Source organism: Hemiscyllium ocellatum, chromosome 29 (genome assembly GCF_020745735.1).
Source record: "Hemiscyllium ocellatum isolate sHemOce1 chromosome 29, sHemOce1.pat.X.cur, whole genome shotgun sequence".
NCBI lineage: Eukaryota > Metazoa > Chordata > Chondrichthyes > Orectolobiformes > Hemiscylliidae > Hemiscyllium > Hemiscyllium ocellatum.
Window position 1 is genome coordinate 45,247,058 of NC_083429.1, and position 19,389 is coordinate 45,266,446.

At 43.2% G+C, this 19,389-nt stretch overlaps 1 long non-coding RNA gene across 1 annotated transcript; it reads left to right on the forward strand.

Moving 5' to 3' along the window:
- Positions 1–658: 658 nt before the first annotated feature.
- LOC132829690 (uncharacterized) lies at positions 659–17,806 on the forward strand. The gene is made up of 4 exons (XR_009646255.1): positions 659–729; positions 7,401–7,794; positions 15,293–15,439; positions 17,506–17,806. It is a non-coding gene; the product is annotated as an uncharacterized LOC132829690 (long non-coding RNA).
- The last annotated feature ends 1,583 nt before the right edge of the window (positions 17,807–19,389 follow it).

The window sequence follows — 19,389 nt, forward strand, 5'->3', positions numbered from 1 at the left end:
CTGGTCACCCTGGCCGACACGTAACTCCAGACACACAAAAATGTAATTGACCATTAACTCCCTTCTGGGCAATTAGAGATGGAGAATACATGCTGGCCTAGCCAGCACCCATGGATAAAGAAAACAAAAATTAATAAATGGCTTTTTCCAAACCTCCACAAGTTGCATTAATTTCCCACGTTGTAACATATTGATTTAAAAGTTCTCATCTTTGTTTTCAGCTTCAAGATTTTGCCTTCACTTTAGTCTGTTTTCTCTTCCTTGCATTCTTGTATATAACCAATACATTGTTAACTCTTGTCTCCTATCCTACCCTCGACTCCAGTTTCTCAGCCATGATCTTCCTGTCCTCTGGCCTCCCCTGTCACATTCCCAAAGAGTTTCTTGAAATACTCCCCTGTGACACTTTCTCCACCCTCCCAACCTCAACACTCTGCTTGTTGCTTTCCTCACTTTCTCCAGCTCAGTTTTTTTTTCTCTGTTTTGTTCGTTTCTTTTCCTTCCTAGAACACTTCGACAAATTCCTTCTGTTCTCAAGTAACATCCTAAGGAAGTAATTTGGGTGGGATTCAAATTCAATGATTGCAGATCTGGGTCAGTCTCAGTAGTGGTTGTCGTGAAACTACCAGCCACCTCCCAGAAGTCCTTTAGAGAAGAATATCTATTCTCATTCAGCCATGGAACGCAGTTATGTGAAGGAACTCGACATCTGAGGAATCACAATACACGGTTTGTGATTTAATTTTTAGCTATACAGTGCATTATTGAAATGAGTGACTGCAGTCCTGCAACACCATTTAATTTATTTAAATTCTGAGAACTGTGTGACTTTTTTGCTCATAGGTCTTCTAAGAGCAATAGGTTAATGACTAAGTTTTCCATTCTCTGTTATTTGTAAAACGATTTGACCATGCGCTCTGTTTATTGGGATCTGTAAACACAGAAAATATGATCCCTTGATACTTTGGTTATAGGAGACAGAAAAACAAAGGCAATGTGGCAGCTATAGATAATATGAAAGGTTTGTATTTTTGAGGCTCAGTGGTTACCATTGCTGCCTCACGCACCAGGGTCCCAGGTTCAATTCCAGCCTTGGCAACTGTCTGTGTGGGGTTTGCACATTGACCCCGTGTCTGCGTGGGTTTTCTCTGAGTGCTCCGGTTTCCTCCCATAGTCCAAAGATGTGCAGGTTAGGTGGATTGTCCATGCTAAATGTCGGATCACGGGGATAAAGTAGGACACTGTGTTTGGTTGGCATGGTCTTCGGAGGGTCATTGTGGACTTGATGGGCCGGATAATATTTCATAGGGATTCTATGATTCTAAACTTTAACTTCTGTATCAGTTTAACAAAACATGTCCATATTTCCATTTAGTTTTAGATGTTCATGTTTTGTCATTCAAAAAAAATCAGTGCAGGCTCAAAATGAATATATATTCCATTTAATGCCCTCTCTCCAGGGGGCTGGAGGTGCAGCGGGCACTTAATCAGGCAGGAGGATGCCCAGTAGTGACTCTACTGTCTTTCAACCTTTGATGCCAACATGTGGGAAGGCTCAGGGTCAGCTGACCAGCCCCAGCCCTGCTCGAGGCTTTAATGATATTCGAAATGTGTGACTGCAAGACTGTCATCTTGGAGGAGAATCAAACCTTGCCTCCCAGTGGGAAGGAATAGTTCAAAGGCCTTCAGTGCCAGATCCAAGCACATGGCATTGGAAAGGGTAGAGCCCAGTAAGATTTGATCTTCTGCCTGTGACACTCACCCCGTGGATCCCCTCAGTGACACTCCCACTGTCCAGAGGATCTCTCTTGCAGATCCTGGCCCGCTGGTAGGTGCTTCATGGGTCACAGCCTCCACAATGGCTGGTGATACCTGCTTTGGACAACTTGCAACTTCTGATTGGCCAAGAGCTTTCTGGGTCTGGAGTATTTCCATCTTCAGGATCCACAACCCCAGGGGAAGACCCAATGATGAAAGCTCACTCCCTGATCAGCATGGTTGTCTTTCCCCAAAGGAAGGGATGTGGGTCTCTCACCAGCTCTCCCTCTGCTGGGTGAGGCCAGCATTGTCTGGATTAGATACCACCTCTTTTTGAAAACTCTTCTTCTTTATTTGGAAATGGACAATCATAAAAGCAAAGCAGCATTTTAATTATGTTGATATTCTCTGCCGTAGCGCAAAATCGCAAAAGGAAAGCCAGTTGAGGCTATCATCTTGGTCCCACCTCAGAGACAACCAGAGCAGGTTTGTGTCTATCCGAGCAATGTTGGTTATAGAGGAATAAAGTCTGTCTGGGCAGCACTGATGGTATCACAGAGAGAAAGCGATCATCAGATTGCCATCAGAGGGAATGGTGGCATTGTAATAGTTCATTTGAACTAGAAGCGAGTGGTGAAGCCTAATTCTCTGGGGATATAGGTACTCCTCCTTTCGTCCTGGTTGGAGGAATTTAAAATTAATTTTAAAACCCAAGGTCAAGCATTAAAATCCAGTCACATTAATGGTCACTGGTACCTTTCAAATCAATTTGATGGTCAGTTGGCTGAATGACTGGTTTGCTAGACAGATCAATACTTACAATGTGGGTTCACTTCCCACTCTGGACCAAGGTCCTACCCTCTCAACCTCTCCCCTCAGCTGTGGGTGTGGTGACCCTCAGCTTAAGCTCACCACCAGTCATCTCTCTCTCTCTCTCTCTCTCTCTCTCTAATGAGAGAGTAGCCTTCTGCCATTCCTGTATTGTGACGGAAGAAAATCCAGTCTCCTTATCCTTTTATCTGAACTCAGGGGAATTAGGGATGGGCAACAAATATTGACCATGAATGTAAAGAAAGAGTTGACGATTAGACAGGGAGGGGCGGCTCATTGTGGAGGAGGGTAGATTTCCTTGCAGCTATGAATAGCAGTTTGGAGGGCGGGGTGGTGATGGGAAGGGAATTGTTCATGTATATTTTAAAGAAGCAATGACTAGTGTGGGCCTTTTGGATAGATAAACCAATATATTTTTCACTTTTGTTAATTTTTATGTGAGGAATCTCCTGAGGTTTGACATTTGTATGTAAAGCCAGGTATCCATCTGTGTGGAATCAGTTCCCTACATTCTTTTGAAGTAAACTTCTGGTCATCACTTGAGAGCAAATTGAAGAATTCAGATTTGCATTGCGAGCAGGGAATGGTGAATTGTAACTGAATATTTCTGGTCTGTTCTTCAGGCTCCATTTCCTTTCCCCAAACTACCAATAGTAAAGCTTTCTTTGTTTATTTTGGCATTGGGGTGGAGGTAATCAGCACAGCAGCGTGGGATGTTGACATTATGGTCTTGACATCTTTCACTACTAGCATCAGGATTCCTAATCAGTTCCCATTCATGATGTGAAAATCAGCCTGTTGGACATTAAGATCTTTTGCGAAATAACTCTGCCAGACTCTGTTTTGGAATTGTCAGGTTCTATAACTTCCAATCCCTAATCCAACATCACATCTGTAGAGCTTTGAACATAGTCCAAAGTTATCATTTATGTGAAAGCTGACTTCCTTTCGAATTTACCATCGTTGTCCTTTTTGGAAGAGAGCTCACAACAATAGGTATAAAATCAGGTGTCAAAGAGGGAGAGGTACAATTTAGTAATGATCTGACTGAAATGGCAGGGGTGGTTTGAGGGTCTGATTGGACTGCCCTCTCCCTAAATACTGAGGTCAGCTGGAGAGCTTTAATGGGGGAGTCAGTTTACTCCAAGATGGTGGCAGTGTAGAACGCTTCAATCGAAACTCATCCACTCAGTCTATTTATTTCTTTTTTTTCCCTCTCTTCGTGTTTCTTTTCTTCTTTTCTTCATTCCCAATCTCATGTAGACCTAGCAAGGTGCCCTCTTGGTCTGGCCTGGCCGGTGGTGGTCTCTTGACCTGGTCCTTCGGCAACACATGACAGTCTCTCGATCCAGTCTCTCAGTCTGGCGTGGCATTTTCTTGGACCAGTGTCTTGGCCTGGTGTGGTGGTCTCTCAGCCCAGCGTGGCAGTCTCTTAGTCCAGTCTCTTGGTCCAGTCTTTCCGTCCTGTCTCTCGGTACGGTCTCTCAGTCCGGTCTCTCAGTCTGGTCTCTCGGTCCAGTCTCTCAGTCTGGTCTCTCGGTCAGGTCTCTCGGTCCTGTCACTCAGCCCAGTGTGGGTGTACCTTTGCTGGGCATCTTAATGTGCAAGTGGATCCTGCCCGGAATGTTCCGGAGGCAGCAGGAGGAGACGAGGGAAGCAGCAGCTTTAGCAGCAACAACGGCGATGTCATCACGGTCCAACGCAGGAAGAGCGAGCGATGAGGGGGAATCCTGGGATCTGCGACATTAGGAAGAGGCAGCTGAGGTCTCCTGGAGAGCAAGCTAAGTGGAGGACTCATCAAAGTTGAACTTTTAACTTTTTCCTTTCCTTTTCTAGTGTATGTTAAGAAGGACTTTAACGTTAATTATTACCTCATTTCTTTACTTTTTTTCCTTGTTCTGTGAAGATAATGCTTAATCTTTTTAACTTTTGCTACTTTCTACTGAAGTGTTTTGTACCTAGGCATCTTTGTGTCTAAGATGGGGTGTGGTGACATTATACAATTTTCACTATTCTCTTGTGCTTCTGTCCTTGAGTACACGTAACAATAAAATCTAAATCTAAGTTAGCTCAAATAGCAGGTCTGCAATGTAAAATAATGTCAACATCAATGGGTTCAATTTCCACATTAGTTGAGTTTACCGTGAAGGATTCACTTCCCCTTCTCCTGAGGTTAAGCCACCATCAGTGTCTCCCTCTAATGTGAGAACAGCCCGATGGTTCTAGTCAGACTATGGTGACATTACCTTATACCTCCTAATAAATTGCTAGAAAATGGCAGGTGGGATATAAATTGCAGAGAGCAATGGGTAGATAGGAGTGTGTCAAGCCACGGTTCTGATCACGAGGTCCGTATGAAGTCATTACCATTAAAAGCCAAATGTCAAGTTGTTTATGCCTGACATTTGAAGTTCTGAGGTTGAAGAATTGAAATTATTGTCTGGTTTCTGCTTCTGCTTGTGATCTGCAGCTTCAGCGCTATGCATGAACTGTGTTCCAGTTTGTATGTGCTGTTGTGCCAGCAGCTATCAGTGTTTAAGCCTGTTCTGTATCTCATTGGCTTACTTTGATTCCAAAGATAATTTATTTTTATGACATGGGTGATGTTGGTTTTTTGAGATCTATCTTCCAATTCGAGGTCCAGAGTTCAGCTCAAAAATCTGTTTATTTGACATCTTTACAAAGTTTACAGAGGATTGAAATGTTTCCAATATTTTATGAACTAGTGTCACAAAGCTAATCCCTTTTTTACTAAGAGCTGTTCCTTGGTTCAAGGAGACTCGGGAATTGAGTTTTTTCAGAGGGGCCATAAACTGGGCCGGACTCCGATCAGTCTGATTTGGTACAGAGATGAAAAGAATTTTGAGAGGCCTTTTGTTTGCATGTAAACAGATCTGACTTCAGGCCAAAAGTGGTTATGCTTTAAAAGTATAAAGAGAGGAGAGTGGTCAGATCCCTAGCTAGCTGACTGAGTAGCAGTTCAGGCAGCATCCGAGGAGCAGTAAAATCGACATTTCGGGCAAAAGCCCTTCATCAGGAATAAAGGCAGAGAGCCTGAAGCGTGGAGAGATAAGCTAGAGGAGGGTGGGGGTGGGGAGAAAGTAGCATCGAGTACAATGGGTCAGTGGGGGAGGGGATGAAGGTGATAGGTCGGGGGGGGCGGGGGGGTGGAGTGGATAGGTGGAAAAGAAGATAGGCGGGTAGGACAAGTCATGGGGACAGTGCTGAGCTGCACATTTGGAACTAGGATGAGGTGGGGGAAGGGGAAATGAGGAAACTGTTGAAGTCCACAGTAATGCCCTGGGGTTGAAGTGTTCCGAGGCGGAAGATGAGGCGTTCTTCCTCCAGGCGTCTGTTGGTGAGGGAGCAGCAGTGAAGGAGGCCCAGGTCCTCCATGTCCTCGGCAGAGTGGGAGGGGGAGTTGAAATGTTGGGCCACGGGGCTGTGTGGTTGATTGGTGCGGGTGTCCCGGAGATGATCCCTAAAGCGCTCTGCTAGGAGGCGTCCAGTCTCCCCAATGTAGAGGAGACCGCATCGGGAGCAACAGATACAATAAATGATATTTCAACTCCCCCTCCCACTCTGCCGAGGACATGGAGGTCCTGGGCCTCCTTCACTGCCGCTCCCTCACCACCAAATGCCTGGAGGAAGAACGCCTCATCTTCCGCTTCGGAACACTTCAACCCCAGGGCATCAATGTGGACTTCAACAGTTTCCTCATTTCCCCTTCCCCTACCTCACCCTAGTTCCAAACTTCCAGCTCAGCACTGTCCCCATGACTTGTCCTACCTGCCTATCTTCTTTTCTACCTATCCACTCCACCCTCCCCCCACCCTTGACCTATCACCTTCATCCCCTCCCCCACTCATCTATTGTACTCTATGCTGTTTTCTCCCCATCCCACCCTCCTCTAGCTTATCTCTCCACGCCAAAGGCTCTCTGCCTTTATTCCTGATGAAGGGCTTTTGCCCAAAACGTCGATTTTACTGCTCCTCGGATGCTGCCTGAACTGCTGTGCTCTTCCAGCACCACTAATCCAGAATCTGGTTTCCAGCATCTGCAGTCATTGTTTTTAACTAGCTGACTGAGTAGTTTTAGTTCAGTCTTGAACTGGGAAGTTCAGCAGGGAGCTGTGTGGAAACTCTCTCTCTTACTCCCTTCAACTTAAACCTGTAAGCCTGTTTACATTTATACAGTTTTTTTAAAGGAAGCTTGCTTAATTGGGACTGTTGTGTGTATTCAGAACATCATAATGAAGTCTAGCTGGATAGGTTCTTTAGGGGTTCTTTATTCTGTTCTTTGTGTTTCATTGTGTAATTTTGTGAATAAAGTTTTTGTCTGTTCTAAAATCTAGTTGTCAACCTAGCTATCTTACTCTGGGTAATTTTCACTGTACATTACCAAAACAAATTGCAAAGTTAGGTTTAGGCCTGTCTGCTTAAGAATGCTTTGAGTTGTCTGGCCTAGTCCATAATACTAGAGTAGGTTAAAAAGGTTCCGACTGTAAAAAACTGATGTCCTGAGTGAAATATCAAAGACGGAGAGTGTTGTTCAGATGAGACAACAGTGATTACTGTCAAGTAAACTTTCTTTAAATTATTTTTTGCTTTAATACATGATTAGACTATTTGATACAACATATGCATTAGGAAGTAGACCACTCAGTCCTTCATAGTTATTCCCCCATTCGATCAGATCATAGCTGATATGCTTGTGTTTTGGATTCCACATTCACATCTACACCTGACATAGCTTCATTCCCATGCCTAACAAGATTCTATCTACTCCCCATCCTCTCCCTTCTCTGGCAGAGTTTCTGAGGAAATGTGTAAGACCACTCAATGGCCAACTGAACAGTTGGATAGGACAAGACAACAGCCCATCTTAGTGGGATCTAAGCTTGCGTTAAACCACCTTCCTTTTCAAATTTGAAAGATGGACGTCTGCTTGATCAATGCATGAAGAAACTAGGAACATTTTCTTTATCGGGGTGTGACTGCTGAGAATTTGACAGTTCAACTTTGCAGCACAGAGTTAGTAAAGATCAATGGACTTGAGGAGATTGAAGTTGTCATTGGTCATCCCTGACAAGTGATCATGGAGGATATCAACCACTTTGGAGACAAAGTTTCCATTAGCCAAGAATGGAAAACTTGAATGGAGATCAGGAAGGAGCCAATCAGCACTATTTATACTGATGCCATGGTAAGTCTGGTTATTCCAAGGAGATGACTTTATTATATCATGTTCTCATTGTTTTTATCATTTAACGTGTACTCAAGTTGACTCCCGTTGTTGAACTCAATTGTCGTGAGATGAGCAACATCGTGGGAGAAGTACAGTTTTCTACAATTTTGGTCATTAGTTTTGGGCATTACACATCTGAAGGGATGTTTTGGTTTTGGTGATGCAAGATTGACCCAGAATAATACTCGGGGTTGGAAGATTAAATTATGATGTTAGCTTGCATCCTTTGAATATTGAAGATTAAAGGGAAAACTTTAAATTTTAAAACGCCAAATGGACTTGAAAGGATAAATACTAGTAGTGAGTGTAGAGAGGTCAGCCAGGTGGACTCATAGAATATGAGTTCCCTGATTGAGGCTGTTAATCTGGTCCAGTCAAGGAGCCCTGGCTGACACATTAGAACAGGAGTGTCAGACATCCTGTTCACTCTGAGAGCTGGCTCTGAGAGAGCTGGATCAGTGTCAAGGATTCTCTATGTGTAAATAAAGGGGGACTTGGTGACGGGATACCAGTCTCAGTGGAATTATTTCAATATTTAGAAATTTTTCCTCTGTTGGGAGAATTAAGAAAATAGTTAAAATAAGAACAAAGCTATTCAGGAGTGAAATCAGGAAGCATTCTTTTACATGAAAGCACTAGAAATCTAAAACCCCCTCTCTGAAAAGACAAGGGACACAAGGACAACTGGAGTTTTGACTGAACTAGGTGGGTTTTAGTAGATCAGGAGTAATGAGGCATATGGAGCAAAGGTAGACAAATGAGATAAGGTGTGGATTAGCCTTGAATTAATTGAATGCTGCAGTGCATCTGAGGGACTGAATGGTCTCTTCCGATTCCTAATATCATAACTTTACTTAAAAATCAACCCTGGTCTCTGTGACATCATTGGAGCCAAACCAGATAGTACAATTGGCCATAGTTTAATATTAATCTACCTCTAAACACAAACTATGTTTATAATGAATGTATTTTTGCAGTATAAAAGAACATATTATGAAGAAGTCATGGAATATGATTCATATCCCATTTGTCTGGAAGAGTTCTGTCACAAGTTTGTCATTCTTGAATTTTGGATTAGCAAACAGATCACTCCTCTCTCTTTTCTTAGTGCCAGCTGCAGTATCAGAAATCTTTTTGTAATAGTTTTGTAATCTCAGAATGCTTAGAAAACCTGTAACTTTTCCTGCATTCAGTCACAACTTTGAACCTTCATTCTGCAATCCCTCCTCACTGCAGAAATTCCTCTTTGACACTATCTATGTCACAGGTTACGAGTTCTATGACCTGCTGTCTGAAAACAAACGACCAATTTTATTTCGAGTTCTGCTTAACAGTTTGCTGACTTATCGGGTAAACTCATGAGTCTTGGGAGGTTGGCCTGAGGTGATAGGCTGATGATTAGGAAACTATATTTCCATTGTGACATAGCGGGCAGAAGTCATGATTGGGAGTGTGGATTTGAATGCTGAATTTAAGTTTAATTAACCTAGAATACAAACCTTTTCTTCAGTGACAAGGAATGGTATGGTGGCTCAGTAACATGCCTTACAGTGCTGGGGACCTGGGTTCGAATCCAAATTTGGGCAACTGTCTATGTGGAGTTTGCATGTTCTCCCTGTGTCTGAATGGGTGTCCTTCCACAGTCCACAGATTTACAAGTTAGATGGATTGGCCATGCTAAATTGTCCATAGTACCCAAGGATGTGCAGCTTAGGTGGATTAGCCATGGGAAATGCAGGATTACAGGGAAAGAGTGGAGGGGTAGCTTGGGCAGGATGCTCTTCAGAGGGTCAGTATCAACTCCAAGGGCTAAATGGCCTGTTCCGCACTGTAGGGATTCTATGATTCTCTATGACAATGCCACAAAACCATCATTGATTGTTGTGAATTCTCTTATAGTTCACTAATTCTCTTTCAAGTAGAAAATCTGCCATCCTCCCTGTATGAGACTCCAAACGTAGTCTGGTTGACTACCAACTGACCTCTGAGATAGCTGTATAAGCCATTCTAATTCAAGGGTATATATGGATAGACAAATTATACAAATCTTGTGTTCGACCACCTGGAAGGGATGGAAGAAATGTCAAAGGGAAGTCACTCACCCAGGACCTAGCTGATAGCTTCAGAATAAACATGGCTGGAAACCTGGAAGTATGTTTTCCCAAAGCAATATGCAGAGTTGGAAAAGATAAACAAGCATTTCGAAAAAGAAGTGACCCATTATCAGTACACACAAAATGGTCTGTTACCTGCATCAATGTGGTGAAACCACTTTGAGAGAATATCTGTTTAACCCTGACATACTAATCCATTCTTCTTGGGTTGTTAAAAGCTCTTTGTATTAGAAACTACCGAAGTTTTCAAACTACAAATTAAAGGCTCTGTGGCAGTGCATTAATCTCAATCAGTTACCATGTTCTCGGACTGAGTGTGAATCCACACAGGCCCCTTCTGAATTGAGGGAAGAGCACTGGAAAGTGGGAGTTTTGTACGTTTAAGTTAGAGGTTCAAGAGGATAAGCATGCTGATGGGCCTTTACGCTGAAGCATTTCAATAAAGCTACTCCCTCTATGGGTCAAATTTACTGAATGGCTATTAAGACATTTGTTGAATTTCCTGAATTGGATATGCTACAATTCAAAACTAGTGTTAAGAAGTTATGACTACCCTCTTCTCTCAAACATGAAGTGGAACCCATTTACTTTTACTCAGCGGTTTGACTGAGGCTGGAAGATAGTCAACTTTCAACAAAATTGGGCTCAGAATTATACTGAATGTTCAATGCAGATTCTCAGACTGAATCTCTTCACTATTGGTAACACACACACATTCTGAATAGCGATCATTGTGGTCATGGTGCAGTAATCCTGAATCGTATGTTTAAAAGCAAAATACCGTGAGTGTTGGAAAGCCAAAATTAAAAGAAAAAGGAATTGCTGGACAAATTCAGCAGGTCTGAGAGCACCTGTGGGGACAGAACCTGAGCTCAGTTCCAATGAATGTATTGCAGATAATAGCTCGACTTATTAATTCTGCTTCTCTGTCCATAGTTGCTGCCAGACCTGCTGAGCTTCTGCAGCATTTTCCATTTTTAAAATATATTTTCCATTTTTAAAATATATTTTCCTCGTGGGATGTGTGTATCACTGGCTGCACCAACATTAAATGTCCCTCCCAAATTGCCCACAGGCAGTTAAGAGTTAACCACATTGGTGTGAGTCTGGAGTTTGGAGTCACGTGTAGCCGAGACCAGGTGGGTCCCGATCACATTAGTGATTCAGATAGACTTTTGCAATAGTTGACGATGGTTACACAGGCATGATTAAGCTAGTTTTAATTCGAGATCTTGCTGGATTCAAATTTCACAATCAGGGGACTTAAATCTGCATTCTCCAGAACATTAGCCTGGAGTTCTGGCTTACTTGTCCAGTGACATTAGCACTACATAACTGCCTCTCTTCAAAACATTTAAGCATATATTTCTGTTTTATCTTAATATTACTCAAACTGTCATAACATTATGACATTTCAATGATGAACGAGATCTTGTCATACCACTGCGTATGAATCTTTGGAGGCTATTCCTGGATAGCTAGAATCAGTTACTCTGAAAGCTGTAGTTATGTGTCAGTTTGTTGGTTTTTCAGAAATATTCCTCCTGGAGCAGCCAAGACCATTCAGTGCATTGCTGTACTTGCAGTCACATCATTCATGATACATGGATGTCGCTGGCAAGGTCAGCATTTGTTCTCTAACCCTTTGTACTTTTGAATTGAGTGCAGTCTCATATGGACAAGGATAACAAATTTTGATATAGAATGCCAATAGTGTGGAAACAGGCCCTTCAGCCCAACCCAACCCTCCAAAAGAGTAACCTACCTAGACCCATTCCCCTACTGCTCTACATTTACCCCAGACTAATGCACCTAACTTATAGGTCCCTGAACACTATGGGCAATTTTAGTATGGCCAATTCACCTGACCTGCACATCTTTGGATTGTGGGAAGAAACCAGAGCACCCAGAGGAAACCCACGTGGGCATGGGGAGAATGTGTATACTCCACACTAACAGTCACCCAAGGCGGGAATTGAACCCAAGTTCTTGGTGCTGTGAGGCAACAGTGCTAACTGCGGAGCCACCATGCCACCCCCTGGTTTCCTTCCCTAAAGAGTCTTAGTGAACCAGAAGGGAATTCACAACAATTAGTGAGGGCATTCTCACTGAAATTAGCTTTGTAATCCAGACTAATTATACTTAAATTCAGAACTCAAATCCATACTCCCAGACATTTATCCAGGCTTGTGGAACTAAGTTGGCTGGACACTGGTTTGTGATGGAAAATATTACCAACAGTATGGGTTCAATTCCTGTAGTGGTCTGAGGTTACCATGAGAAACTCTCCTTTTTGACCTCTCCACTTGGATGAGGTGAGATGACTCTTAGGATAGACTATCACCAGTTGTCTCTTTCAAATGAGGGAGCAGGACTATGGCAACATTACTTTGTAGTCCAGTAATATTACCACAAACCACCTCCTCCTGCATGTCAAGTTGTTATGCCATCAGTTCTGATAATAATATGTATTCACAAATATTGTTGAATTATCACATACAAACAGACCCCACCACCAGAGATATATTTCCCTCCCCTCTCCTATCCACTTTCCGCAAAGCCCATTCCCTCCGTGACTGCCTTGTCAGGTCCACCCTCCCCTCCCAGCATCTTCCCCTGCCATCACAGGAACTGCAAAACCTGAGGCAACACCTCCCCCCTCACCTCTGTCCAAGGCCCCAAAGGAGCCTTCCACATCCATCAGAGATTTACCTGCACTTCCACACATGTGATTTACTGTATCCATTGCTCCTGATGCAGTCTTTTCTACATTGGGAAGATTGGATGTCTACTCGCAGAGAGCTTCAGAGAACATCTCCAGAACACCCGCACCAACTAACCCCACCGCCCCGTGTCTGAACACTTCAACTCCCTTTCTCACTCTGCCAAGGACGTGCAAGTCCTGGGCCTCCTTTACTGCCACTTCCTAACCACTCGCCACCTGGAGGAAGAACATCCCATCTTCCGCTCCGGGACCCTCCAACCACATGGCATCAAAGTGGATTTCACCAGTTTCCTCATTTCCCCTCCCCCCTCTTTATTCCAGTTCCAACCTTCCAACTTGGCACTGTCCTCATGCCCTGTCCTACCTGTCCATCTTCCTTCCCTCCCATCCGCTCCACCCTCCTCTCTGACCTATCACCTTTACCCCCACCTACATCCAACTATTGCACTCTCACCTACCTTCTCCCCAACCCAACCCCCTCCCGTTTATCTCTCTACCCCTGAGGCTCCCAGCCTCATTCCTGATGAAGGGCTTTTGCCCGAAACATCAATTCTCCTGCTCCTTGGATGCTGCCTGACTTGCTGTGCTTTTCCAGTACCACACTCTCAACTCTGATCACCAGGATTTGCAGTCCTCACTTTCTCCTATCTTTACAAGGTACCTTGTAAGTGGGTGCTGACCCTATAAAACAGGTCTCAGTGGCAATACTGCAACACAAACTAGGCTGGCATCCTCTGATGATTCATTTTGCTGATGTACTACCGGTAAAAATGCATACAATTTTCACACACAATGAGCTTCTCATGTATGGAAACAGATTTGTAAATGGAGCTGTTTTCATTCCTTACTTCCTTATCACTCCTAATGAAAGTCAGACACTCACTGCAGAGTGACAACCATAACTATTAGGGTAGCATTTCAAAACTAGTGGGCATAGTTTTAACGTGAGAGGGGAGAGACTTTTAAAGGTACCTGAGGGCAGCTTTTTCACACAGACGGTGACGCATATATGGAATTAACTGCCAGAGAAAGTAGTTCATGCAGGTCTAGATACAACATTTCAATGACATTTGAATAGGTATATGAGCAGGAAACGTAGAGAGGGATGTGTGCCAAACGTAGGCAAATGGGACTAAGTTTTGTTTGGGAAACGTATGCTGCAGGATCGCAGAGTTGGGATGAATGTTCTGTTTTCATGCTGTATGACTCTATGACTCTAACAGGTGCAATATCGACCTTTTCCAAGAGGAAACGTATGAAGGAATTCCAGTGAAACTGCCAGTATCAATTATGTCTCCACATAACTTTTCAGTCCAACTGCTGAGTGTCACACTCAAATCTCTGCCTCTAAACCAAAACAGTTCCAGACATTAAGTAGGCAAAATTAGGGATTCTGGCATTATCTCTGCATTATTTATAAGCATTCTTACATTCTTGTTAAAGATTAACTAAAATATTTTTGCCTTAAATAAATAAGTGGAGTGAGGAGCTGTAAAAGCAAACACAAGTTCTGCAACTCATGTTAGTGCAAAGTTTAAATTTACATTACAGAAAGTCCTTTGAAGATAACATGATTACCGAATGATTCAAAGAAAGATTTATACAACTTCAAATGCTTAATCCTTAACCACCAACAAACTCAGTACTTGCCCCCTTCGTTTCCTGGAGTGTAACAACCTTGCTTGGTGCAATGGCAACCTTTCCCAAGAACTTTGATGGGAAATGTTATCAATCTAGTTCACCATATAGCCTAGTGCTGTCCCTATCTGATGGTATCTACTCATACCTCATGAGTATGAATATTCTCAGGACTGTATCCAAGTCACACAGAAATTGAAGTCAGCTAACTTGACTCATCTTGTAGTTAGAACCTGGTCCTCCATGTAGCTCATTATCACGTGGTGCCATATCAGATGCTGCAGATATATCCATCAAGCCCTTGGGGGAGCATGAATTGGAGGAATGTCAGTCAACACAAGTGCACTGTGCTGGAAATTTAATAAGCCACAAGACATTGTTAATTGTAATATTACTATCGGAGTATGTTCCAAAATTATATTACATCATAACCATATATATCTATTGACAGAAGAGGTTGGGAACATTTTATAATAGCTGAAAATGTGTTGCTGGAAAAGCGCAGCAGGTCAGGCAGCATCCAAAGAGCAGGAGAGCCCAGGGCTCATGCTCGAAACGTCAATTCTCCTGCTCTTTGGATGCTGCCTGACCTGCTGCGCTTTTCCAGCAACACATTTTCAGCTCTGATCTCCAGCATCTGCAGTCCTCACTTTCTCCTCGAACATTTTATAGTACACAAAGCTACGTGAAGAAACCTGCAACCACTTTTGCTCCTTTACTTTACAGAACTATTGCAGGCAAGTCCTTTTCCAACATGAACCATTCTTTGAAAATTCCATGCATGTTTCCACGCTGAAGTACATTTTCATCAGGCTGTGAATAATGCTGATCCTGAGAATGTTTTTATGACCATGGTCTAAAGAATTTGAAATTTGTGCATATTTTGAAAGCCTAATTGCATTTCTGTCTAGGGTGATCAGCCCTCATGTTGTCAGGCATTCACAATGTCAAATATGCTCTGTTCTCTTTTATTGTACAGTTCACTGCACCGGCCACACTGGGATCACTCCCAGTAACCAGTCTTTGGGTTTTACCTGCATTCCTGAACCACAATGACAGCATAGAAGGCTGACACCTGAAATAAACCTCATTTCCAGGCTGGAATATTTCCAATCTTCGGGTGCAGGTGAGATTTTAGGGCTGGGCTTTATGTGCAACACATCCTCCCCTTTTCTGGGATTATCCCCTGTTTATTCTGCATTCTTGCCATTGACTCTAAGCTCTACTTTTACCAGTGACTGTCTTTGAATCCCTTTGTTTTCTTCATTTCTACATTCCGCCCCAATTATTCCACACACTATTGTTCTTTGGGTGGAATATTAACTTACATATTACAACTGGTTCAGTTACGTCGAAATTATATTCCTAACCAGGAGTGGGGAGATGGTGACCTAGTGGTAATATCATTATATTAATAATCCGGAAGACTCAGGTAAGAGACCTGGGTATGTTGGCTCAAAACTCACCATGGCAAGATTGGGAAAATAAGAATATCTTGTGACTTATTCAGTTTATGAAACAGTACACTTACATTGATGAAAGTACCTCCACTACATGCTAAATCAATAAAAAAGGTTGGAATTAAAAGCTTGCCTAATAGTGGTCATTTTTGATTATGATTTAAAAACTCATCTGATTCTCTAATGTCCTTCCCTGGTCTGGCCTACAGGTGACTCCAGACTCACGACAATGTGGTCAACTCTTAACTGCCCTCTGGTTAACTGAGAATACGCACTAAGTGGTGGCCTCACCAGCAACACATCCAGGCCATGAATGAATTTAAAAAATCTAAATCTTTAAATGAACATAACTGGGTATATTTAATGTTTTTGCAGACTGTGTCTTGAAGGACTGTGAAAAATATCAACGAGGTAAAAACAATGACTGCAGATGCTGGAAACCAGATTCTGGATCAGTGGTGCAGGAAGAGCACAGCAGTTCAGGCAGCATCCAAAGTGCAGCGAAATCGACGTTTCGGCCAAAAGCCCTTCATTAGGAATAAAGGCAGTGAGCCTGAAGCGTGGAGAGATAAGCTAGAGGAGGGTGGGGGTGGGGAGAAAGTAGCATCGAGTACAATGAGTGAGTGGGAGAGGGGATGAAGGTGATAGCTGAAAATGTGTTGCTGGTCAAAGCACAGCAGGCCAGGCAGCATCTCAGGAATAGGGAATTGGACGTTTCGAGCATAAGCCCTTCATCAGGAAACTGCCTGGCCTGCTGTGCTTTGACCAGCAACACATTTTCAGCTGTGATCTCCAGCATCTGCAGACCTCATTTTTTACTCGATGAAGGTGATAGGTCAGGGAGGAGAGGGTGGAGTGGATAGGTGGAAAAGGAGATAGGCAGGTAGGACAAGTCCGGACAAGTCATGGGGACAGTGCTGAGCTGGAAGTTTGAAACTAGGGTGAGGTGGGGGAAGGGGAAATGAGGAAACTGTTGAAGTCCACATTAATGCCCTGGGGTTGAAGTGTTCCGAGGCGGAAGATGAGGCGTTCTTCCTCCAGGCGTCTGGTGGTGAGGAAGCGGCGGTGAAGGAGGCCCAGGACCTCCATGTCCTCGGCAGAGTGGGAGGGGGAGTTGAAGTGTTGGGCCACGGGGCAGTGTGGTTGATTGGTGCGGGTGTCCTGGAGATGTTCCCTAAAGCGCTCTGCTAGGAGGCACCCAGTCTCCCCAATGTAGAGGAGACCGCATTGGGAGCAACGGGATACAATAAATGATATTAGTGGATGTGCAGGTAAAACTTTGATGGATATGGAAGGCTCCTTTAGGGCCTTAGATAGAGGTGAGGGAGGAGGTGTGGGCACAGGTTTTACAGTTCCTGCAGTGGCAGGGAAAAGTGCCAGGATGGGAGGGTGGGTTGTGGGGGGGCGTGGACCTGACCAGGTAGTCATGGAGGGAACGGTCTTAGAGGAAGGCAGAAAGGGGTGGGGAGGGAAATATATCCGAGGTGGTGGAGTCTTTTTGGATCAATTTATTTCAAGTGCCTGTTTTTCCATAAAATGTTACTTTGGACATTGAACTTTTTTAACAAGACAGTTCTTTGAAATCACAAGATTTCAGTCAATGCTTGAGGTCACCAAACTTGGTTTACTGGTTTCCAGTGAGTTCCATTCATCAGCGTTTAGGATGTATGAGAGTTGATAGCCAGCCTGAGAAACGTACTCTTTCTGAAATAAACTCTGGTTGTGTTAACAGCGTGGACATGGACTACCAATCAAGCTGCTCTTGCAAGAGGCCTCTGAGGATGTTTCCCTCAATATTTCCTGAACGACTGTGTCAGCAAAGATCCCAGAGACAACTGTACATTTCTAATGAATTGTCCACATATGTGAGAACACCAGAACAAGAGCCATTGGAACTTTTCACACCCTATCCTTTTTGCCTTCAAGGGCAAATAATTATTGGCTAAAAATGTTTTTTCCCAAAGTGAATCTTTGCAGAGAAATCTGTTTTCCTTCTTCGGATGTGTGCGTGTTTGCTTACTTAGAAGGTAAATATTTCCATATTATAGACAATGCATATTAAGCAGCTTTGCATCTTCAATTAGGAAGTTGTGCTTTATAATAAATCTCAATTGTAATATAAATAACATTGAAAATTTGCAAGGAGGCAACTGCAACATGTTCGAGATTTGTTCACAATTTTATTTTAAAGGAAGGAATATATATCTAAAACATGTTCCACAGTGTAATCTTATGATGTCCCAGATTATTTATTAATAAGACATTTTGAAGTGTAGACTGTATTTTAATGTAGGCAAGGTTATTAGGGGAAGGCAGAGGTATGGAATTGAACTACAACCAAATCAGAAAGCTGAAGGGGCTAAATGATCTACTCCTGATCCAAATTCAAATGAAATGCAGCAGCCAATTTATTCCCAGTAAACTCCCACAAAAAATAGCAAACTAGATAAATTATACAAGAGAGATGGTTTGCACCTTAATAGGTTAGGGACCAGCATTCTGGCAGGCAGGTTTGCTACTGCAACACAGCTACGTTTAACTTAAGTAGTGGGGGGGGGGTACAAACTGGATGTTTAAGAAGGAAATTGAAGGGAAAGTTAGAACAAGGGAAGTCAAGAAAGACAACTGTATCAATGAGGCAGAAAACTCAGAAAGGGATCATGCTGTAAGGTTGAGTGAAATAGGAGTTGATGGGAAGGGTGAGGGCAGTAACAAATTAAAAATACTATACATGAATGCACAAAGCATTAGAAATAAGATGGATGAGCTTGAGGCTCTTTTGGAAATTGGCCGATACGATATTGTGGGGATAACTGAGACGTGGCTTCAAGTGGACAGGGCCTGGGAAATAAATATTCAAGGCTACACGTGCTATCGCAAGGACAGACTGACGGGCAGAGGGGGTGGGGTGGCCATGTTGGTAAGGGATGACATTCAGTCACTTGCATGGGGGGACCTAGAATCAGGGGATGTAGAGTCAGTGTGGATAGAGCTGAGAAATACTAAGGGTAAAAAGACCCTCTTGGGAGTTATCTACAGGCCCCCAAACAATAGTCTGGATGTCGGATGTAAGTTGAATCAGGAGCTGAAATTGGCCTGTTGCAAAGATGTTTCTACAGTTGTTATGGGGGATTTCAACATGCAGGTAGACTGGAAGAATCAGGATGGTATTGGACCTCAAGAAAGACTTTGTGGAGTGCCTCCGAGATGGATTCTTAGAACAGCTGGTGCTGGAGCCGACCAGGGAGAAGGCAATTCTGGATCTGGTATTGTGCAACAAACCAGAATTGATCAAGGACCTCGAAGTGAAGGAGCCATTGGGAAGTAGTGACCATAATACAAATAAGCTTCAATCTGCAATTTGAGAGGGAGAGGGTACAATCAGAAGTGACAATATTTCTGTTGAATAAAGAGAACAATGGAGCTATGAGGGAGGAGCTGGCCAAAGTTCAATGGTGCAATACCTTAGCAGGGATGGCCATGGTGGAACAATAGCGGATATTTCTGTGTATAATGCAGAAGTTGCAGCATCAGTTCATTCCAAAAAGGAAGAAAGATCCTAGGAGGAGGCATGGGTGGCCATGGCTGACGAGGGAAGTTAAGAAACATATAAACT